The sequence below is a fragment of the Toxorhynchites rutilus genome, chromosome 2, assembly GCF_029784135.1.
Source record: "Toxorhynchites rutilus septentrionalis strain SRP chromosome 2, ASM2978413v1, whole genome shotgun sequence".
Lineage (NCBI taxonomy): Eukaryota > Metazoa > Arthropoda > Insecta > Diptera > Culicidae > Toxorhynchites > Toxorhynchites rutilus.
The window spans coordinates 81,329,364-81,348,855 of record NC_073745.1 but is presented as its reverse complement, the minus strand read 5'-3'; the positions used below and the strand labels follow the sequence as shown (position 1 = coordinate 81,348,855).

Below are 19,492 nucleotides of genomic sequence, written 5' to 3'. Positions count from 1 at the left end.
TTTCAACCCATCGATCAAGGCGAAACAAGATAATTTTCTCCAACAATTTCCGTATACAAGACAGCATTGCTATTGGGCGGTACGAATTGAAGTCGGACGCGGGTTTTCCGGGTTTTTGAATAGCTATAACTCGTACTTGTCTCCAATCATCTGGAACAATATTATGCTCCAGAAACCGATTGAATAAGTTCAACAAGCGATGTTTCGCCACATCAGGGAGATTTTTCAGCAAGTTGAACTTAATTCTATCCGATCCCGGAGCAGAATTGTTACATGAAAGGAGAGCAAGAGAGAATTCTACCATCGAAAACTCGGAATCAAGATCGCACCTATCTTGTGGTATATCTCGAATAATTCTTTGCACTGGAGCGGAATCGGGACAAACCTTTCGTGCAAAATTAAAAATCCATCGATGTGAATATTCCTCGCTTTCATTGGATGAAGAGCGATTTCTCATGTTTCGAGCCACTTTCCATAATTTTTTCATTGACGTTTCTCGTGACAAACCTCCCACGAAATTTCGCCAATAAGCACGTTTTTTCCCTTTGATCAAGTTTTTAAATTGATTTTCAAGGTCCAAATACTTCTGAAAATTTTCAGGGGTTCCACGTTTCCGAAAAGCTTTAAATGCATTCGATTTATCTCCATAAAGCTTGGAACACTGGCCATCCCACCATGGATTGGGAGGCCTTCGACGAATAGTGGAACCTGGGATGGGTTTCGTTTGAGCGCGAACCGCGCTGTCATATATCAAACGAGAAATGAAGTTATACTCCTCCAATGGAGGCAAACCATCTCTGGAATTGATGGCTAGAGCAATCGCGTCCGCATATTTTTTCCAGTCAATGTGTCTTGTGAGGTCGTATGCCATGTTTATTGATTCAGAAGAATTCAACCCATTGGTGATAGAAATTTTGATTGGCAAGTGGTCACTACCGTTGGGATCCTGGATTACATTCCACTTGCAATCTAACGATAGTGAATTCGAGCAAAGCGAGAGGTCAAGAGCACTTGGTTTAGCAGGAGGTTTAGGTACACGTGTTGTTTCCCCAGTGTTCAAAACGGTCATATTGAAGCTGTTACAAAGGTCATATATCAACGATGAACGATTGTCGTCGTACTGTTCCCCCCAGGCAGTTCCGTGAGAGTTGAAGTCTCCCAAGATTAATCGTGGCTCAGGAAGGAGTGAGCACATGTCAACAAGTTGCTTGCGGCTAACCGCAGCTCTCGAAGGCCAATACAAGCTGACTATACAGAGGTCTTTGCCTCTGATGTTTGCATGACAAGCAACAGCTTCGATCCCTCCAGTAGGTGGAAGGTCAATTCTAAAAAATGAGTGACACTTATTGATCCCCAATAGTACCCCTCCGTATCTGTCATCACGGTCCAAGCGTATTATATTAAAATCGTGGAAAAAGAGATCATTTTGAGAAGAGAGCCAGGTTTCGGATAGAGCAAAAACATCACAATTGAGTTTATGAATTAGAAATTTGAATGTATCCAATTTAGGGATAAGACTACGACAATTCCACTGTAAAACAGTGATATCTCCGACCTCTCTATTTAAATTAGACATCAAGAGAGATAATCATTGCAAGGAGGGGCCATGTTTGCATCAATTGCTGCAAAATTGTCTTTAGTACTGGAAGCATTGCGGTGACAATGGTTCTGATGGAGTCGGAAACATTAAAACACGTGAAGATTTGATCCACAAGGTCAGACAACTTTATAAATCCCGATTGGGAAGTTGAACTTGACGGAAAAACAGGGACAGTTGGGGTTTTTGGTGTCCCCTCGAGTGCTGGGTCGTTCGAAGGTGAACTATTACCACGGAGGCCAGGAGGGACCTGATTTTGCTTATCCGCTGCACTCGATTTTTTGGGCAAGCTAACAGGGGGTATCACCGGAGGGACTTGTCCTTAAACTTTGGGAGTGGTCACATTTTTGCGCCGGGGATTCCCTTGAGAAATAAACGGCGTGCCCCCGTTAGCTGTATCCGCTTCCATTTCGTCAACTGGCAACGTAGCGAAGACATTGTGTGTATTGATTGGTTGTTGTTCTTGAGCCAGTGGAGAAGCGCCCTTCAAAATTTCTGCGAAAGTGCGTTTAGAGCGTTCCCTCAAAGAGCGCTTCTGTTTCTCCCAGCGAGCCTTGTATGTTTCACAAGCTGAGAGCACGTGTGGGGATCCCCCGCAATATGGACACTTATGCTCAGTCGCACTGCAGGATTTCCCCTCATGTTGTTCTCCGCAAGTGGCACATCGTTCTTTATTGGCACAATAAGCAGCCGTGTGACCAACTGACTTGCACTTTAGACAAGTCATTGGCTTTGGAATAAAAAGTCGCACGGCTAACCTCAATTTATCTACCATCACGTAGTCAGGGAGAGCTGAACCAGCGAAGGTGACTCGAAACGAGTTGGACGGCGTAAATTTCTTTTCTTCTCCTTCATGGGAGACTGTTCCGAGCTGGCGGCAACCCAAGATCTTAACAGTCGTCGAGGGCAGTTTTTTAAAACGGCCGGTACCTTCACTCGTAATGTATTCGCACGTCAAGCCCGTTTCGGTTATCACACCCTCAATTTCGACTATGTGAGAGGGTATGTAGACCCGATACTCAATTGTAAAATGCTGATCGACAACAATCTTGTTTGCATCTTTTCGATCATTCACGACAACTCGCAATTTGTTTGGTCTAACCTTCGAAATTTCCGAAACGGAGGTATACCTTGCCAGATCTTTCGCGATCTGCATGACTCTCAACGCCTTTCCATTTGGCTTAGGCCTGAAGAAAACAACCCAGGGACCAGTTCCGGGCGCATCTTCTGGATAGACCTTTACACGGGGAGTGGGAATAACAGGGGGGGAAGGCGAGGACGGGGATTGAGAGTGGGAAGGCGAAGGTTGAGAAGGAGCGGGAAGAACAGAGGGAGAAGACGAGGTTGAAGGTAGAGTGGGATCGTTAAGGGCAGATGGGAGATTTGCTAGTTTTTTGGAGGGAGGCTTGGTAGGGTTAGCTGACTCGTCCCCAGAAGAAGTATCTTCCGTATTTGGAACACGTTTGAGTGACTTTTTTTTATCCGTTAGGAGGGAACTAGAGTCAGAGACCTCCATATCCGAAGGTCCCCCACTCTCTGCCATTTTAAATTTTCACTTATATTCTAAGTATTTTTTTTAAACAATATTTCACAATAAAATAATTCACAAAAACAAAAAAAAAAAAAAACTTATAATTATTAAATATTTTCTCTCAGTATATTCAATCTTATTCACCTATGAACGCACTCCAGTGCAGATGAACGGGAGCGTGCTGAAAGCTCGTTGGTGGTGGGAATGTGCCTACGACACCACTACACACAGTCGTCGGTGAAAGCTTACCCGCACTGTCACTGTTGGCACGATGACTCGGCGAAATCTCCAATGTCGGCGAAGCAGCGACAAAACAAAAACCAATGCTTGGCTTTCCGAGGATGAAAGCCTTTATCCACTTGCAGGCAGGGCACTTCACTCACTATCCAGATAGTGAAATGAACTCTTCAGCGGCAAAAAAACAACAATCACGCGGTAACCGATAACGGAACTTGGACGCGACTTTCCTTCGTCTGGTTACTTCGCGAAAGCACTTAAGGCTGGGAAATATTCTGACGAGTGCTCGAAGGATCCGTTGCCAAATTTATTTCCACTGACGAAACCATCAAGTGGAAGGAGGGAGGCATGGTGTTCGTCTCGATGTGGATTGGATTTTGATCCCGGGAAAGCTTAATTTAACGACTTATTGTTTTGCTAAAGCCGTTCAGCAATAGGGTAGGATGAGTAGGATGAACTGATGTTGGCCTTTCTTCATACACGTTTGGATAATTTGATTAAACCAGAAACGATAGGGCACTGTCCTAGTTTTGCTGTGCGTCCTGCACAGCAAAATAGTGCAATTATTCCATGCGCCACCCATCGAAATTGGAGGCAGAGGGGTTAAAAATATTCTCACTGGAGCAGAACAAAACATTACAAACTTCATGGAGAGGACTCAATGAAGTAGTTGAATTATCCAGCAAACAGTAAATGATGAACGAAAATGATAAAAAGTTAGAGAAAATGCATAACATCAGATTACGTAAATATAACGATTAAAAAGAATGATATTAATATAGCTATGATATCGAAGCTACAGCTGAACATGAGTATTAAAATTAAGAATGTAAAATTAAGTTATTTTAGTTAGTTAAAAAGTGAACAAAATTGCCGATTAACAAGTTAAAAAAAAATAAAAGACGTGAAGGAAAGCAAGTTAGAAAAAAAATGAAAAAACACATAGTGGGAATAAAGAAATAAAATTTCAAATATATGATGTGGAATCGTAAGGTCTGCAGCTAATATATAACAAATGATGCGTCTATCAAGACGGTATGCTAAGTAATTTATTATTTTTATGCAGAGCGTTCTTGAATGTACCGAAGAGCTGAATACCAGAAGTTGTTCTGCTGTCTCTGCTAGGGTAGTCACGGTTATATGAAGAGAAGATATTGTTTAATGATGACTTTCGAATACTGGTAAGCATTTGTATAATATTAGGCTGTTAAAAAAGTCCTGCGGTATTTTTTTTTAATTTTCATTTGTTCATAAAATTAGTTACAATCATCTGTTTTAAGTCAAATATGCGCCGTTTTGTTCGATGACTTGTTCCCAACGAGATGCCAACTTCATAATACCCCTGTTATAGAAGCTCGCTTCCTTATTGGCAAAAAACTCGGATAGCCAATTTTCACAGGCCTCTTTTGTGGCTAACTTCTGACTACCTAGCTCGTTCGCCATGGACAAAAACAGGTGGTAGTCACTTGGTGCAAGGTTCGGACTATACGGCGGATGCAAAAGAACCTCCCATCCGAACTCCCGGAGCTTCTGGCGCGTCACCAAAGAAGTGTGTGGCCTGGCGTTGTCCTGATGGAAGACAATGCGGCCTCTGTTTATCAAAGATGGCCTCTTCTTCATGAGTGCTACCTTCAAGCGGTCCAGTTGTTGGCAGTACAGGTCCGAATTGAGCGTTTGGCCATAGGGAAGCAGCTCATAATAGATTATTCCTTGACAATCCCACCAAACACACAGCAGAACCTTCCTGGCCGTTAATGAGGGCTTGGCCACCGTCTGAGCCGCTTCAGCGGGCTTCGACCACGACCGTTTGCGCTTCATGTAAGTGACCCACTTTTCATCGCCAGTCACCATCCACTTCAGAAACGGGTCGATTTTGTTGCGATTCAGCAGTGATTCACATGCGTCGATACGGTCAAAGATGTTTTTTTGCGTCAACGTGTGTGGCACCCATACATCGAGCTTCTTTGTGAATCCAAGCTTCTTCAAATGGTTAATAACGGTTTGATGACTTATCCCCAGCTCTTGGCCGATGCTACGGCTGCTACTATGCCGGTCTTTCTCGACTAATTCAGCGATTTTGTCGCAATTTTCGACGACAGGCCTTCCGGAGCGTGGCGCATCTTCGACGACATCTACACCAGAACGAAAACGTTGAAACCATCGTTGTGCGGTGGAAATGGAAACTGTATCGGGTCCATAAACTGCACAAATTTTGTTGGCAGCTTGAGATGCATTTTTGCCTTTGTCATAGTAGTACTGTAAAATATGTCGGATTTTCTCTTTATTTTGCTCCATATTTGCGACACTATAACTCACGAACGACTTAACCAAACAAAACACTGTTAAGGACTATATTATAGCGCGCAAAAATACCTTTCCAACAAGCTATAGTATGACTCGATACAATGAATACAACTAGAACTACGCGCTTACAACGACACCTCGCGGAAATACCGCAGGACTTTTTTGACAGCCTTATTTTATATATATGGTACGGCAATTTAAGATTAATACGACCGAGCGAAACAGGAGACACGTTTAAAATGGGCACGCATTACTTTGCCACATATGTACACGGCCCAGACCGAGATTTATATCCTTTATGCTGGAAAGTGTTTTCGAAGAGTAAAATTTGAAAACAATTTCCAACTTCAATTTGTAATGAGATGTAATATTATCACGCTTCTGCACAACAGTATCATTAGCTATGTGGATAGCGTGGTCGCGTAAAACAGTCTTGCACTCTATCCTGTCTTGGTTCGATCCCCGTTGACGTCGTTTGGACTTTTTTTTGGGCGCAATCCCAAATAAGATGAAAAAAGAAAAAAAAGAGATGTCTGCTTCCATACATACAAACATTTTGAAGCGTTGGGGGACAGTTTTTGCTAGAAAAACCCTTTTCCCTGTAAAAGTGCTCATTTTCCGATGTATGGGTGACTTGTTGAAAATTGTAATGGCTATTTATATTTTTTTCAGAATTTTAAGACGTTTTTTTAGAAAAAAATATTTCAATTTTGATATAATTTTTCTCAATGAAAAATTTTCATTAAAAAAGCATTGATATTTTTAAATGAAAACTCAAATCATTTCATATATTTTGTAGGTCCTCAAAAATATATTTTTTTTTAAATTCTGAAAATAATAAATATGAAAAGCCCTTACAATTTTCAACAAGTCATCTATACATCAGAAGATGAGCACTTTCACAGGGAAAGAGGTTTTCTAGCAGAAACTTTTTCATGTTTTCTTTGAAAAATTACTGTTAATGTTCAACTCGTTACATTTTACATAAACTTTTACATAAACTATCACGATTTACATGTTCTGATCAGAGATGTCAACCCTCCTGATTTTTCAAGATTTCCCAGATTTTTTGACACATTCCCTGATATCCCGACAAACACTTAATTTAGCCTGATTTTTCTGTAATGATCCTGATTTATCCTGATTTAGTACATTTTACTTTGTTAGAATGAAAATTATCTATAATAAATAAGTTATGGATACGTCATCGCAATCGACTCATACCAAGGAAAGCCAATAACATTAGAAGGAATACATTCTATCCAATACGAATATAGAAAGCGTACAACCCTGAATCAACATAAACCGAAGATAAGACGAACCACCAACAGCAATAAACCCAACAGCGATAAGCACATCAGCGACAAAGCAGAATTGTGAATAAACATAGACCGTACATAGAGGAAAGCACCAATAACGATATGAGCGGTGGCGATAAGGATAACTCCAGCATGGTATGGACACGTTTCTCGCTTGTTTCAAGAATGTTAATAAACTAGTCTTAAGTCAGATGTCTTAGAGCTTACATCATTTTTCCGAAAGCCCGAATAGGGTCTTTAACTAATATACGAAGTTGTCTTTGATTGGAAATGAGAATCGTCATACATAAAAAAGCTCTCCAGTTCGCACTTGTATAATTTTTAATCTTTTTTGTTTATTACACCCATACCTTGGTTTACGGTCTAGATCGGTTCCAAGAAATTTGGCCGCATAGCGAAAAGCCGTATAAAGAATTATTGCTTGTTCCTTGAATACTTCAAACACGTAGTCCTAACTCATACTTCACAGCTATGTCTATACATTTCCTGATATTCCTCAAAAACTCATCATCATTAGCATCATCTTTCGAAATTGATCTCGAAGCTGAATTTATTAATTATTCTCGAAGCTCCAATATGAGCTTCTACTAATCAAACAGTGATAAATTCTCACAACTACTGCTCGCAACAGACTAAAGGAACTTTCAGAATTAGTCAATGTGATAGCCTTCGTGTTCCATCAGAGCAACGCCAAACTTCATGTCTCTTTTTAACAACACGACTTATTATTTTGGAGTCTGGCTGGAATTTGCTATCCTACCAGCTGAACTAACTCGATATTGCATCTTCAGATTCTCACAGGTTAGGGTCCCTGTGAAATTCTCTCAAGCACACAACACTATGGACCAGTGTTAAAAAAATCATCTTCGCTAAGCTCAAATGCATATATTTTCGATCTAGGTTGCATCGAAATCCTATTTATTTCAAACGAAAATCCAAATGACAGATCCCGACAAGTAGTGAATCTGAGCAAATCAACGTTTGTTCTTCAATATGTTTTGAAGTTCATTTTTCCACCCTGTGTCATTTTCATCTTGATTATTCAAGATGTCGGAAATGAATTTCATTTTAGCCAAATGAATATCAGCTGCTGTTCACTTTTAACCTGAGGCAGCTGTGAGCTGTTAGTTTTTATTTATGCCGTTGTTACCGTCTCGCCAAACGAAATCATGCGCAATTTCTTGCAAAGTTCATTTCATAGAACTCTGGCGTTTTAATTCTCTAAATGGTCCAGCCTGACTAATTTTTTTATTTTTGAATTTTGACTCAGAATCAATGCCAGAATGAATATCGTTTCGAAAGTATGAATAACAGCGAAGTTATGAACCCCACTCAATGCCGCATTCATTCATCATAGCAAATTTGTTCATGCATCAGCGATATGAACAAAATGAATTCGTTTGTTATTGTCATCAATATAATGAGGGAAGTGTGTTTCTAGCTGGAAAAAAGTCATTTACACTGAAATAAAATCATATTCATTACTCGTGAATATTTGTCGATATTCTAAGACACTGCTATGGACAGCATAGAAAATATCTTTCATTTATTTAGAAAAACAGTTTTCGAACGAGAATGCAAAAATATTCTGGGAGGATAACATTTCTAGGCTGTGTGCAAAATGGCGAAAGATCGTGGAACAAAACTGTGCTCATAAACCTGAATAAATGTATGTCTGCCTATGAAAATCATGCGTTTGAGTTTCCAAATAGTGTCCGGTCAAAACAATATGAGCTCTCCTGATTTCTTCGATTTTTTTTATCATTCTGCCCGATTTTTGAAAATAATAGTTGGCAACCCTGGTTCTGATAATTCTATTCTATTTTAAATCTGTCAAGAATATGTCAATCGCGAGAAATTACACAAAAAATGTTACGAGAAAAACATTATTTTTTCAGGAATCTCCATACAAAAATGTCATATATTTCAGAAACTATAAAAATAGAATGTTGATGTCTTCAACAAAAGTTCATATTTTAATAAGATCGAAAACTTTGTCGAATACACCATATCGTTATCTTGACTGTAAACGAAATTAGGATAATTTTTTTTTAAAGAAACCATCAAAAAGTTGTTGCTAGAAAAACTGTTTTCCCCATCTTGCGATGTATGGAAGACTTGTTAGAAATTGCAAGGGCTTTTCATATAATTTTTTGAGAATTCTAAAAAAAATACCTTTTTTCTCAATTCAATTTCAATTTTTTTTTCAAAAAAAATTCTATTTTTAAATTATTTTTTTCAGTTTTTTTTTAACAGTTTTTGGTATTTTGTTATGAAAATTTAGATAATTGATTACATTTCATCCTTTAACCAGAATTTAGTAGGCAATTTGTTGTAAAAACAATGAGAAAAAATTGCCCTTTTCAAAAAGTAGTCTTATTTTTTTTGGAATATTCCAAGTATGCAAAGTTGCTTAATGACCAATGTCTTTACACCCACAACATTTCACTGCTATCCGAGGGACCAGTTTTTTTTTAATTTTTTCATTAGGGTGCCCATATACATTTTAGGGTTGTTCGAAAAACCAATTTTTCCACATTTTTCCAAAAATAACTTTTTTCCAAAAATTCCTAACTTTTGAACTACTGCACCGATTCAAATGACCGATACATCAAATTAAAGCCATTTTGATTTAAGTGTAACTTTTCATTAGGGCGTATTGATTTTAATAAGAGAAATCTTTGATAATTTATATCTCAAAAACTATGAGTTGTACCGAAATAGTGTCTTGGAAAAAGTTACAGGGTATTGACGGGAAAAATATACACTGAGCAAAAAAAGTACTCTTTTTTTATTTACGAAAAACAAATAACTTGCAATATTTAAAATATGCATTATTTAATGTTTTTAATTTTTTTTTCATATGAAAAAGAAGTCAATTAGTCTAAGATGGTAAAACTATTTTTGGCGAACTTTGTGGAACATCTAATTTTTATGAATTTTCGAAACCTAGAATTAGGGTATGTTAACAATCAGTTTTAGCCACAAATCATGAATCCTGGTGTGATGTTACGCCACAATAACGCTTGAAACTTAAAATTGTCTTTTCTATGTTTTTTTCGTAGTTTATAAGTCCATTTTGTTTTGTTACAACTGGCGACTTCAGAGTGACAGCGTGAGTCCGAAGAAAATTAGACCATCAGGAAAGAGGAAATAGAGAGAGAGAGAGAGAGAGAGAGAGAGAAGGAGAAGGAAAAAGGAAGGTGATTAAGCGTTCGGAAAGGGACTTGGACTTTGATTGTGAAGAAAAACGGAAGCAATAAAACGTTACGGAGAAAAAAGGAGAGTTTCTAAGAAAGCATAGCGGAAGTTAAAATGTTGAAAAGAAATACGTAGTCGACTGAGAAAAGTAAAGAAGGAGAAATAGGAAGCGGAAATAAAGTGGTTGAGAGTGGAAAGGGTGAAAGATTGCGTAGAAGACGCCCACTCGATTCATCATCCCGAGGCGTTCGAAGCCAGCGAATTCTGGTTTGGAATAGAACACCCACGTGTCAGCCACACCTCACCAAATTGTCCCCACGAAGGAAAGGTATCAGGTACGTCAACTCCTCCTCTCTCATGCCAACGAAGCCATCAACGGGCCCCAACTTGTGACAACCTGCACCACATCGACTAACCCACGTTTTTTGTTCAATAAAATAATCACATATATCCATACAATTAACCTTCTTTTAAATCACTATCAATCTGTCCCAGAACCAGTGCATTGGAAAAGGCGGATTTAGGTTTCCGTTCGGGAAAATACGGGTTGAAGAGTCCTCCCGAGGTCGGTGGCCAACCCTGAGAAAATATTTTAAAAAAAGAGGTGAGCTAAGCTGGGCAGGTTTGTTGTGTAAGCCGCGAGAAACTTTCAGTGATTTAAAACAAAAAAGCTCAGTATCAATCTCCCTCTATGTGCTGCCATTCTCGAGATATTTGAAATAAAATTCCAATTTGTTGTCTTTTTTATAGTAAATAGGTCCTTTCAATATGTGTTTCGTGTTATACCATGTTCATGAAATTTAGTGAATTTGCTTATAATTTCCAATAACATTTCATTATAAAACTGCGGATTCCTTTATTTTGAAAAATTCAATTTGGCCGCTGCTAAAAAATGGCTGAATTGCTTGACTTGGAAAATACAATACCAACATGAACAACACTAATTCGAAAAGGTCACAGCCACAAAATGGTCAACTCTGTGTTTTTTGCAATCCCCTCAATATCGGTAACAAATGAAATTATTTGACTAATAGAATACAGTTATATTCCGAAGGAAATTAAGCAAAAAGTGAGAAAAATATATTTGAATGGTTTTTTGTGAAGAAATATTCTAATGATACAGATAATGTACTAAGAACTAGAAAATAAAATATTTAAAAACCTTTTTAAGTGTTGTTAATTTTTTTAGCGGCGACCAAATTGAATTTTTCAAGATCATGGAATACGCAGTTTCATAATGAAAATAGAATTAAATGTATGCTCCAAATTTCAGATCAATCATTCAACAGGAACGGGGTCAATTTTCTCTTAATGTGGGACAACCCTACAAACATTCAAACATACGTAGAAACAGGTCAAGCTGAATGAAACCATTTAAAAAGTAATTAGTTGTTTAGGGACTGCGGCCATCTTGGAATTGGATTTTTCATTATCGGCTATGTTCTACTAATAGAGAACTTTCTTTTGATACCCATATTGATGGGGTTTTGAAAAAAAATATGGCGCTATCTTGTGGTGGTTTTGGGTTTACATTTTTCATAAATAACTGTGTTCTACTAGTCAAGCCCTTTCATTTGATACCCATATTAGCTATTCAATATAGAGTTATTATATAAATTATTCAAAATATCCGAAAATCAAAAATAAAATACTCCGGATAATCGAGTCTAAAATTCCGGATAATCGAATCCCGGATAATCGAGTCCGACCTGTACAGATAATTTACTAAAAGCTAGAGAATAATTAGGCAAATAGCAATTAGTAGTTATCACACCACTTCCTAATTTAATCTAGGACATTGACGAGACTAAAATAAAATCATATGCAATATGCATATTTGGTGTAAATGCCATAATTTGTTAATTCTAATCATTTGTTAGCTCAACTGTTTTCAGGACCGAGATTTGTTTGCATTAACTTTTGACGTTGCAGCGTTTCAACAATGAATAAAATAAAAACAGACTTGCATGAAATAGTGTTAGTATCATGTTTTTCGACACATTTAAAATGTAATCACTAAGAGTTTTGGGATTATCAAGAATGTTAGTGACAATTGAAAGCTGGAGAAAACGTCGATGAAATTCGGAAATTATTCGTTCAAAATGCAAAATTGACAAACAGAGAGAATGTTGAGACAACTAATATATCATTCGAATCCGTTCAGAGCATTTCGAATGGGGGAAGGGGCATTAGACGAGACACGAACACGACACTACACGAGATTGGTGCGCCAAAAAAAAAACTATTTCAATTCAGAATAATCCGTTGCTTAATAATCCTTTTTAATTCAGAATAATCCGTTGCAGAATAATCCGTTGCTTAATCCGTGTTTCACGTCAAAAATAATACTGCCCCATATTGTATGAACTTGCAAAAATACGATGTCCTGTTTTGAGAGCGTGGAGGGCAGCAAGCAAAATTGATGAAGGGACAAAGTGGACTATCTTGAAGAACAATTTAATTGTTGAAGATTAAATATGTGATCCCTTTTGATCAACAATTCAAAGTTGTTTTTCGATCGCTGGGAAATATTGTAAAATTGCATTTTGGGAAGCCACTTCCACACAGAAATTGTCAATAAAATTGTTTGTAGCCGGGCAGGATCGAGACCCAATAGTTTGACTGATTCTGCGTGGTGTTTTTGTAAAAAAAAGTACGATTTCAAATAGCCCGATTATATCTAACAGACCTCGTATACACGTTTCCTGATGCACTTTCAATGTTGCAGTTGTCTGATAAATTGAAATCAATACACGTAACCCGAGCTTACGTCTTCTCAAACGTTCATATAATTGCGTCTTGTAGCTTAGTAGCTATGAGACCACGTCTGGAACTTTTAGAACACCGCATGATTTTTTTTGCTATTCTTCTACAGCATCCACGAGTGTAATCAGCGTTGCTGAAAATAGAAAACCAAAAGATGAAATAAAAAGTTTTGTTCCCACCGAGAGAATATAAATCAAACTTGTATCAACAAATTGACATTCATTAAAAAGTTCCACGAACAACCAACTCCACTTCCTTTCCCCCTTTTTCTCTCACCCACTCACTCTCCTAGCTGTTGTCCCCTCCGAAAGCTTCTTGGCGGGGAAAGCTCCACGGGAAGCCTACGAAACAACTGCTAGAAGCGCACAGAAGCGTTCCAGGAATCATCGTTGCTAACGTTAAGGGGGTATTCTAGTGTAGGGACACGAATTTCGAACGTTTTTTCAAGCTCCGTAAAAATAAAACAAATAATATTTGTGCTATCCATTATATCATTATTTGTTTTTCTATCTTTCGACAATAAAACAAAAATTGAACGGTGAAAAAATATTCATAACTAGAATAGTTAAGAGTTCATGAAGTGAGAGGGTGAAAAAAAGTTGTGCCATGGCGTACACGATTCCAGCCCTTCTGGTTATCTGGAACGAAAAAATCGAACAGATTCAGAATCAGTAAAGATGCCGCTATCGCATGAACCTCGGACAAGTCAAAAGCACCTTTTTTGACAAAATGGCGGCCGTTTGAAAAACAAAATGCTGTCTAAAACGCTTTTTTACGTTTCCCGAATTTTTAAAAATAGTAAAATTTTGAAAATATCATTTTTTAGAGGTTCATGCGATAGAGAGATGCCTGCAGATTGTATCCATATGAATTCGACATGAATCGGTTCAGTAGAACTTGAGATATCGTGCATGCTAGTTTGAAAAAGCTTGTTTCGAGAAAAACGCGTTTGAAGTTTATTGTTATGGCCGTACCAGGTTAGATACCGCGTCACTAAAATGACTCTAACTGGGTAAATAATTGGATTTTCGATAAGCCCTTTCTAGGATATGTTATTGAATGCCTAATATACAGAAATATGAAGGAAAAAAAAATATTTTTTTTTTCAAATTTCTAGACTAGAATACTGCCTTAAGGCGCACTTGTTTTTCGCCGTAAGTTTTTTTTTCACCAAACACCCCTCCCCCCCAACCCAGTCGTTCTAGTGCCGAAGCCTGTGCAAGAGTGGAATATTTAGATATGGTAGAAATAATATTTGCATTTGGGGAAAGATACACTCTCGCTCGCTTGCTCGCTATCTCTCTTTCTCTCAAGGATGCTGTCAAGTCTGTGGGTACACGAGGATCGCATAGCGGTGGCTTCGGCTTCGAGACCATTTTCGGTGGATATTACTTTAAGTTATTGGAATTGAATATTAAAATCGAGAGGTGGGCGACGTGGGAGTAATCCTGGGCTGTGTTTCGTTGCTGTTTAGAAAATGTTTTCCTGTGTCTGCGAGGCGAGAAAACCCGCATCATCGTTTGTGGGTGGGAAACACTCCCGTGCAAATGGAATAGTAATTGTTTGGCAACCGGAGTGCGAAATTCATGTCAGTCGAGGTATATTATCCCAATGTTCTGTGCGCAGGGAAAAAAAGATAAATGATTCATAGTGTTGCTCGTTTCGCTTTTTGTGCACACAACACTACTCGTCATTATCAGGGGGACCACTAATTAGGTCGACTGGTTCGGGTTTTTTTTATATTCTGTTTGTTGCCGTTAAAATTAGCATTTTGGAAACACATAAACCTGCTGATTAGAGGAAACTGGTTCATTAGGGGAGCGTGCGTTGGAATACGAGCGTAATCGGTGGAACATTTGTTTGGGAGCTTGTTGTGGGAAATGTTAGAATTTGAAGGGGGGATATTTATGAGTTTACTTTTTGCATCAAATATAAAAAACAATAACAGGTTGGGGGGGTTAATTACAGTGTGATAAATGGGTATGCTCCAACTGGTGCGAGCTTTGAAAAGTTCTCACTAATCGGAACAACTATGTCGAACAGTCTGGAACAGTCTGGAACTTATCAAGCACTCTCTAGTGTGCTGGAATAGAGGAGCCTTTTTTCACAATGAATCATGCATAAAATGCTGTCTACCGTAATATCTTCCAGCAATTTATCTCCGTTCCAATCTCGGCATACATTGTAGGACATTGTGTTCCGGCAAATAGAAAGGGGCCGCTTCCGCGACCTGATTTCTCCAGATCCTATTCCGTGGGGAGCACACTCGAGGCGTGTATTCATATTCATAACCCGGCAAAAACCCTAACATATTGCTCCGATAAGAGCTTTACGGCCACTTTAGTGCGATACATTGTTTGTAGGCACACAGGTTCATGGTCTCTCGGGCTGCGATTCGAGCAACAAATAAAAAAAAACATATTTACGCTTTCTCTCTCTTTTTCTTTTCTTCCAGGTGAGCAAGTAAGCCCGTAAAAGCCTCCGTGTGAGTTATCGTAAGTGGCAAAGTTTTCCCATTACCGGGGAACCGAGTGGTAAGTTCAATGTCGAATGGCAAAACTGGAGATTTATATTCCATCCTCCCTCTCTGTCTCCATCTCTCCATCGGAGATGCGGGTCCCGGATATTGAAGGACTAATTATTTTTAGCTTCGCCTTCGATCGTACTTCGTAAGCCTCGAAACATCGTTCTTGGTAAAATATTTACTCCGAAATGGGAAATGCTAACCGCCGCTACTTTTTTGGATGAGAACGGTCATAGCTTTCCTGAGCCAGAGGATTACGGTTCTCATCCTCGAAGCGCCAAATTTTCGCTTCCACCCAATCAATTATCGCGGATTAGCGCTCTTTTCGACCGGCATAATCTCATTAAATTAGACACACACCGAAGCAGGTACCTCTTATCTTTTGGCTGATTTCATCCTCATTATCAGTCAGTTGGAGCCTCATGGAATGTGCTCCCGTGGCCGAGTGGTTAGCGTCATAACTAACATGCCGGGTGTTCAGGTTCGATTCCCGTTCTGGTCGGGGGAATTTTTCGTCAAAGAAATTTCCTCCGACTTGCACTGTGATCACGCGTATTCTAGAGCTTGCCACTCAGAATGCATTCAAGGCGTGTTTTTTGGCATAGAAATCTCAACTAAGTACTAATAAAAATGACGCAAGTAATACTACGTTGAGACGGCGAAGTTCCTCTAGGAACGTTAGTGCCATTGAAGAAGAAGAAGAAGCCTCATGGAATATTGATAAGCTGACAGATCTAACCGTGCTGCCCTACCGCAAAGTTTATTATGAACTCATGGCGTGATGTACAAGATGATCGATATGGGATTTATGTTATTATCAACTATGCTTCATAAATATTTTGTAATCAAAATATTACACAATCTCATTTTGTTTTTTTTTGCGCAATTTAGCGCATGACTGCATTTGTACTGCATGAAAGTTTCACGATCAACTCTTGTCAAAACTGAGTACAAGTAGGTATTATATATAACTTATTGTGACCCGGCAAACTCCGTTCCGCTCAAAATTTATTTTTCGTTGTCACATTCACGTTCATGGGTCCAATCGCAAAACTGTTCATTGATTGATCTTCTACCTTTACCTTTTACTATAAAACTCATAGTACTTCTACCAAAACTCATCATTATAGTATTACTATTAGGGAATTATTTTCAGACACAGTTCTCGTTCAAGATTTTCCATCCACTTGCAAATAACACGTTTCTCCGTTACATGGAATAAATGTTTGATACAGAAAATATGATGGAATAAAGACAACCCTAAATCGGACAATTCCTTGCTCGAGTTCTGCTCTCATCAACACATTCGGCGATCCATTTTTATTTATATAGTTAGAAGAAACTATAAGAGTGCGTTTTATCACATTAAAATCAATTTCCTCTTTCGAACAAAGATCAATTTTGTTAGCGCAAACATCAAATGGACTAACAACGCTTGTCACTATGAAATTGTAGAACATATGAGAATTTAATTTTCGAAAATTTTCCAATTTTCTTCAGAGTTATCCGAAGTTTTCAATTGTCAGGTTTGGTTGGAATATGTTTGATTGAAATATGTGTTAATTTTTTGGAGTCCCCCCTTCATTCCAGAGGAGGGAGGGGTGTCATACCCTCATAGAAACATTTCTCGTACCCAAAAACCCCAAAAACATCCCAAATTTGGTGCCGTTCGGGTGATTGATACTCGAGTAATGCAGCCCCCCCCCCTTTAGGGAGAGGGGAGGAGGATCAAACCAACATAGAAACGTATATTGCTCTCTGTAACCTCCATATACCGAAATTGGTTCCATTTGCTTGATTAGTTCTTGAGTTATGCAGAAACTTTTGCTTCATCTGTATGGTAGACCCCCCCCCCTCTTCCTTTTAGAGAGGAGAGAGGAGTGTTGGTTCACGATAGAAACCTCTATATGTCAAATTTTACTCGATTTGCTTGAATAGTTCTCGAGCTTTGCAGAAATTTGTGTTTTATTTATTGCACACCAAAACCTCCACATGTCAAATTTGGTTTCGTTTGCTTGATTAATACTCAAATAATGCAAAAATGTATGTTTCCCTTAGAGAGGGAGGAGGGGTCTCGAACTATCATAAGAACCTTCCCCGACCCCAAAAACCCCTACATACCAATTTTCATGTCGATTGGTTCTGAACCATAAGAATCAGACAGACAGACAACATTCCATTTTTATATATAACTTACGTTTTTAAATTAAAGGAGAGCGTTTTTAAAAAAGAACTACACTTGTTCACTGTAAGATTAAGACTAACTTTATTATCGCTTCCAGTTTACATGACTTATGATTTATGCCTACTCAATGAGCCGAAGGGAATTTGATACCTACATTCTCGAGTTGCGTACCGTTGCCTGTTATGCTGATTCGTGTTGTGGTGTCTACGTTGAATATGTTATTTCAGTGAAGATGGGACGTTTGGCCAAAAGTGATGATGCCGCTGTTTAGGTTGTTCGAGCTGGTGCATGGCTGGTGTTGCCGTTTGGAATTGACGGTAACTGCTCCCTCATGAAGTTCGAACCGTCCCGGTTCGATTTTAGCGGATGTTGGTTTCTCTGAATTTTCCTTCTTCTCTGGTAATGTTCTGCGGGGTTCTGGGAATGGATGCTGGCCAATTTTAAATACGTTACTAGTGCGTTTGTTGATTTTCGTTATGGCTATTACTATTCCAGAAATTATAATTATCGAAAATATTCCGATATTTGTTGAGATATGGATTGCAAATGATTCTTCTATTGAATCCATTCGTTCACGGTTGCGGATGTTTAATTCTTGTAGTTTTTCTATAGTTATATTCTCCTCGAGAGCGCCTTTTTCTATTTGTAGACCATCTAGCGATATTGCCAGTGGTGTTTGTTTGTTGTGTCTTTCTCGATTGTCAAACTTTGTGCCATTGATGATTACTGCACAGTTTGAGAAGTATATTAGAAAACTACCTGATAGTGTTCTGTTTGTCAGTTTGCAATCCGTTTGTATGAATACTTTTTGAACATGCGTCGTTGGAAACGTCTATCAGATTGTTCTGATCGCACATGGTATTTTGTCCCACAGGTTGGCATCGCCCGTTGAGAAGATAAGTTGATTGGCTTCCTACTATTGCTGTCCTTGATGGTAGTTTTAGAGATGTTCCGTTGATTGGTAATGGTTCCAGCAGCAACTCGTTAAATATTTCCGTTTTAACAAATGGCACTGAGATAACAAAATATAATTTGCTGTTCTTAAAGACTATTTTTATACTTATAAATTCATAAGCCTGTTCTGAATTAAGCAATGTAATGTTCTGTTTTTCTAACTGATGCACTATGACTTTTAATTCCTCCGGTTCTAGGAAGTTCCTCGAAATCACATTTACGCGAGCTAATTGAATGGTTTCGAATACGGTGTCTAGGTGGTTTCGTATTTGGTCTAGGTGAAATGAAACTCTGATTACTTTGCTGAGGGCCGTGAAATTTTGGTTTACATTGTTGGGATCTAATATAGCTTGTCTATTTGAAATAATTTGTTTTACCAACTTACTTTGTTGGTCATTAATGGATTGGATTATTTTATTTATTCTATTTTGTAGTTTTTCATTGATTGTTGCTTGTAAATTGTTTTCATTAATTAACTGTCGATTTCCTGCCTTGAGATGTTCAATCTCCGTGTTAATTCTGTCTAAATCTTCTTGGTCTAGGTTTCCTGTAACTAATTTTATTGTAGACCCTAAAAAATTGAAGGCTCCTCTTCTGTGTCTCTCCTTAGGGGAAAGGATTCTGTATAAGTTTGTAATTTCATGCATTTTACTACGCAACATTCTTGTGATTTCTCTGATGTTAGGAAAGGTTTCTAATCCGGTGATTATGGTGTTGAGTTGGTTAAGTATAGGTTGGTATAGGTCGAGGTCTACTTCGTGATAAACGTGAATATGTCCGTTTTTGATGAATGTTGATTCCATTCGTATGGTCAATAGTCCGGGGTTTGTTGAAATGTCTTGAATTTGAATGATTTGTCCAAAATAAAGTTGCA

General features: G+C 38.4%; 1 protein-coding gene across 4 annotated transcripts in view; it reads left to right on the top strand.

Moving 5' to 3' along the window:
- LOC129765809 (5-hydroxytryptamine receptor-like) overlaps positions 1-19,492 on the top strand; it is a 489,787-nt gene that overhangs the window by 142,762 nt on the left and 327,533 nt on the right. The window contains exon 3 of one of the 4 annotated variants that reach the window (XM_055766244.1): positions 15,411-15,489. The exons of the other annotated variants lie outside the window; for them this stretch is intronic. The gene's annotated coding sequence lies outside the window, so the exon portion shown is untranslated. The remainder of the gene's footprint in view (positions 1-15,410; positions 15,490-19,492) is intronic. 4 annotated transcript variants of the gene reach the window in all.